The sequence below is a fragment of the Phyllostomus discolor genome, chromosome 1, assembly GCF_004126475.2.
Source record: "Phyllostomus discolor isolate MPI-MPIP mPhyDis1 chromosome 1, mPhyDis1.pri.v3, whole genome shotgun sequence".
Taxonomy (NCBI): domain Eukaryota; kingdom Metazoa; phylum Chordata; class Mammalia; order Chiroptera; family Phyllostomidae; genus Phyllostomus; species Phyllostomus discolor.
Window position 1 is genome coordinate 28,173,198 of NC_040903.2, and position 5,780 is coordinate 28,178,977.

Genomic DNA, 5,780 nt, shown 5'->3' on the forward strand with positions numbered 1-5,780 from the left:
AATAAAAAGAAAAAATGCTATATTCCTCAGAAGGACCAAGAAACTTTCATACACACTCTTTTCAAGTGTATCGCATTTATACTTATAACAATGTATTTTTATTTTAATTAAGTATGGTACATAATATTTATTAATTTGTTTATCCTATCGTAAAACAATTTAAGATATATCATAGAAGTATTATAAAGTGGTAGCTGAGACTAAGCAAAGGGGGAAAAGGGGAAAGCAAAGTACACAAAGAAATTTGGAGAAAATGGAATTATGCCTCAGTATCTCTATGTCCCACAAGTTCTACATTTCTTCCATTCAGATCAAGAATTTTTTCCAATTAATATTTTCTTCTTTTTCTCCATGAGGCATTTGGCTTGTTTCTATAATTTGGCACTTGCTTTGGACGACTAACATTGCTTCAGAGGAAGTTTTGAAGTCATTGCTGCAGTTCACCTCACAGAACCTTGAGTTTTATGAGGACTTTCTTATTAACTGTGTTAAGTATTCTAAAATATCTCACTGGGGGATGCAGAGTGTTTTAGCCTCCAAATATTCAGTCCTGTCCCTGTAAAAGAACAGCCTCAGTAAGCACCGATCTCACTGCCATTGTTGGGCTATGTGACTGCCTTAGAATTAGAATTGGAAAGTCACTTTTAAGAGATGCTTTTGTCCTACCCTACTGAACCCATAACCCAAATAAGAAAATTCCCCTTTTAGGTCTACCACATATTAGGATTTCTAAAGAGCTGTACAAAGAACTTGGTTCTGGGAGATATACAGATGCACCTTTAAAACTTCAAACTCGAAAGCATCGTTCTCCAGAGCATAATGTCACAATGACATGAAGCAAATCTGTCCAAGCCACACCTTTATCATATAAAATAATGAAAATCATACTTAGTTTTTCTTCCTCCAGACCCCAATGTCCTACCAGCATAGTGGCTGCCTAGAATTTATTGTGTGTAAAGTTATTTTCAAGAGCGGCAAAAAAATTAATGGGGTTACAGCATCTTATTCGAAAACACCAAACACTGTCATCCTTTTAAAGATTTACATTGACCACTATTATATTAAAATCTAGCCGTCTCTGCCTAAAGATATTGCTTGTCTTGTAACTGTCTCCAAGCAGAGATTTTTCCTTTTCCACGTCCTCCATAGCATCAGGCCTGTATTTAAGACCAACGTCTTCCTTCTCTTCGGTCTTGACCCTAGGTTATCCTTCCTCCCTTTTCTAGAAAGATACAGATTGGGTTTTTATCAATAGCATGCAAACCATGTCTTGTGGCTATTTCCTGAGCCATCTACAGATTATTGAGACAATCATTTTTTTTCAATTCATCATCAGAAAGATGACTTTTTAAATGCTCTGCCTTCAAGTTCCTTGTTCCAAAGATGCTTTTGTCTGCCTGACTTCAGCCACCTGAAGTGTAATCATTCTTTAGTCTTGGTTATTACAAACCGCTACAACCATGCAAGCTTTTGTTTACAGTACACTTGCTCCAACCAACCAAGTCACACCTGCCCGGGTCTCATTTGGCCTTTTTATAAATATACTAATCTTTGGATTTAGGGCCAATTCTTATCCAGTATGACTTCATCTTAATAGGACTGCATCTTCAAAGACCTATTTCCAAATAAAGTGGTACCAAGGGTTATGATTTCAACCTGTATGGGGGAACACAGTTCAACCAATGACACCATGTTTTCTGAAGTCTTCTCGGTTTCTTCAAAAGGCACTGTGCCAATCTCTTTCCTGGTGGTCAGAGATCTGGTAGGTAAGCAACAGATATCTGAGAGTCTCTGCATTCAATAGTTAGAGGCTTAGTTATTTCCATTCAAAACCATGGTCTCAACTAGTAATGATGTATTTTGATTTCAACTGTTGATCTTTACAGAGAATAAAGTTCTTGCCTTTCTCAGAGTGCTGGTACATTAGATATCTAACTATTTCTAAGTCATCTTTTAACCTCTCTTCTCTATTTTAGCATACCTTTACCTGTAGAGGATTATGAATTATAGGTCATGCAAGCCTAGGATTTTTTGACTGACAGCTAACAATTTGACTTCCAGGGACCTAGCAAATCAGCAATTCAAATCTATGATATTTACTTCCAGCTTCACAAATTTGCTTGTTATGTTGTTCCTGTTTGGTTATCTTTTAGCTTTTCTTTGCAATTCTTTTTAGTGTTCAAGAGGGGGGCAAAATTATATGTATGTGTTCAATCTGTCATCTTTATCTAGAAGCTACTTATTCTCCTTTTACTAGGTTTAGATCAAACCAGTGTGATTTCATCATGTTTAAAATATATATTCTGCTTAGTGGATAATACATATTTTGAATGATAACTATCATATTGTGATACCAAATAGAGTGCTACTTAGAACATCAATATACACCAGCTCATTTACTCTTCAGTTCAAATATTTTAAATAAATAAAATAAGTAATACCATTTTTCCTGCTAGAGAGCTTAGGAGATTGAAATCCAGTATGGTTAAGTAACAGGACCATGGGGGTTAGTTAGTCACCACAGTTTAAGGTAATTCTTATAATTTCAAATACAATATTTTTCCTTTCATATTGCATAACTGAACTATTTTAATGTCTTGTCATTTTCAGAAAACAATTCTAAATGAATACATTTTCTTTCTTTGCATTAAAATGTTGTCTAAGAAAAAATTTTACACACTATGCATCAGCAACTAATTGTATACATTTTACCCATTACTTTTCTCTGCAGAAAAAAGTCCCTGCTGCAGAACATCAAGAACCCTCATGAACAAGATTTATTTTTCTTAATTAAATGTGTGCAGCTGCATATAATTTTATCCTGTAGAGAGTTCTGAAATAATAACATAATGGCAGATATTAAAAACTATGTTTATGAATCTTAAAGTCTATCATAAAGGTGTTTATTCTGAGTTCAATAGCATGTTTGCAAAGAAGCTAATTCAGTGGAACACAGAAAACCACCCAAAGCATGTTGCATTATATTTTCTCTTATTCTTACAGTTTCTTATATTATGCCATATTGTACTATTCTGTCACCCAATGTGTTTGTGCATATGGGTGTATGTATGTGTGTTTGTTAAAATTCAGTATTAGTACTCTCTCATATTTTATGGGTATGTTAATAAAAGTTTTCCTGTGATATCTATTTCTATCCCATGAATCCAATCAACAGTTAGTCCCTTATACAGCATGAGATTGAACATGCTTATGTGAATGAATCATCTAACAAAAGTTAGAAGAGGTACGATTATTAATTCTTGCATAAACATGGCATGGAAGTTGGTAGGAAGTAGCATAAGGTATGTGTGGCATTTTATAAATAATTTATAATGTGTCATAAAAAGAGTAATCCAAAACTTTTTGAAAAAAAGAAAAAAACTTTACATCAGATTTTTTAGGTGAAGTAAATCTAAATTTTAGGACAAAATAACGTGATAGTAGTACAAGTATGGTGTGCTGATAAATATGTTCAATAACATACCAAAACATTAACAATGTCCACTAGAAAGTGCAACAGAAAAAAAGAGACATAAAAACATTCAAGTCAGTAATTAATCTAAACATAATACTAGCAATATGTGTGCTGGATTTTCAAAGAAAACATTATTTAATCATAATATTTAGTTTAAAGACATACATAAAAACCTGAAAATGAAAAGAAGTACTATGTTCACTAATTGCGATACTTTATAAAACATAGAGTTCTATACTTGAAACCTATGTAATTTTATTAACCAATGTAACCTCAATCGATTCAATTTAAAAAAACTTTTATGAAAGTTGCATTTTAAAATAATTTAAAGGGAATGTACAAACCAATCACATGACAAACTCAACAGAACAGAAGACAGAGGAGCAGATTTGTGTTGGGCATTCTTGGAGAACACAAACGCTTTGAGAACTCGTGGGAAACAACACATTCTTCTGTGATCATCGACTTTCCCTACGGAACACAGGAGAAAGTAGATTCTTACTCATATTCTTTACAAAAATCAATTCTTCATGAATTAAAACAAAATGTGTTAGAAGCTTTTAAACAGTTGATGAAAATAAAGAAACATATCTATTTTTATTTCTTAAAACCCAAAAAGCACAGATAATTAAAGATGAAATGCATGTCATATCATTCTGCTCTATAACTCACCCTATGTCAGACCTCCAAACTTGCTGCAAAAGAAAATCAAAACTGTTTTTTTTTTCAAGCTGTTTTCCAGCTTTGTCCTTAACTCTACTTTGAAAATTAAACATATATAACATGACTATACACAACATTCTTACAGTAATTCCTTCCCTAGCTGACAAACATTATGAGTTTTCATCTATTGAAATCAAACAGCCATGTACCCTGCTTTAACCAACAAAATGTTTACAAAGCTAACTTATGATACACAGTATTGACTTTCACCTGCATTTATAATCATGAGAGCATGTGTCAAAATAGAGCCTCAGAAATCTGGATATATGAGGAACTACTTGAACACAGACCCTCTATGATCTACAGTGAGTCTTAAAATATTTAGGTTGGCCCTGACTGGCATGACTTAGTTGGTTAGGTGTCATCTGCAAAGTGAAGGGTCACTGGTTCAATTCTTGGCCAGGGCACATGCCTAGGCTGCAGGTTTGGCCCCCAGTCAGGGAGCATATGAAAGATTACTAATTTTTGCTATTCTCTCATATCAATGTTTCTCTCTTCTTTCTTTCTCTCTTTCCCTCTGTCTAAACATAAATAAATAAAATAATTAAAAAATTTAAAAAGATATTTAGGTTGTATTTTATTTTAGAATAGCTTGATCAACACAAGTATTTATAATAATAATCTAACAAGGATGCTTTAAATATACATAAAGTAGCCCTGGCTGGTGTGGCTCAGTGGATTCAGTGCTAGCCTGTGAACCAAAGGGTCACTGGTTCAATCCCCAGTCAGGGCACATGCCTGGGTTTTGGGCCAGGTTCCCAGTGGGGGACACATGAGAGGCAACCACACATTGATATTTCTCTCCCTCTCTTTCTTCCTACCTTCCCCTTTCTCTAAAAAGAAATAAAACATTTAATATATATACATATGTACAGTAAGTTGCATAGATAAAACCTATGCATCTGTCATTGAGAATATACACATAATAGCAATCCAAAAATTTTACATTAGATCTTTTTAAAACAAAAATTACAGATAGAGTTACATCCCAATTTTTTTCATTTCACAGATGTAGTTGCTATTTGTAATTGGGGTATCCATTCCCTGTTCATTATCATATTATTTACAACTTCTGACCATTAAAATATATCACTTTTGATGTTTAATTGACAGCAAGCCTTGGCCATTTATTCCAAAAGACTTCCATCTCCCACTGAAGATATGGAGATCGGTTTAATGGTAATTTTCCTACTCTCAATCCCAAACTGCAGTGGACAGCCTGAGACAGGATTAGCAACACTGTTAATGAACCTTTTCATCAGGATCTCTCCTATTGTCTTTGTTTTCTCCTTTCAGGGTCTCCCAGGGATCATATTCAGGTGAAGAGATCTTTGGAACCACAACAAAACTAATCAGTCCTCCCTGAAACATCTCCTGGGGCAGTTTCATCACTCTCACCTTACTAACTCTTGGCAAATTTTGCATTCCAACTTCAATAATCCACTTGAGCAGTGTATCAGGAGAAGTTCTAGATACGCTTGCCAGAAGGTTAATCTTTAACACATGGGCAAGTGCTTTCATATTAATGAACTCTCTTCTGTTCAGCTTTATATCCTGTGCTCCTATCTGGATTCCACATTTA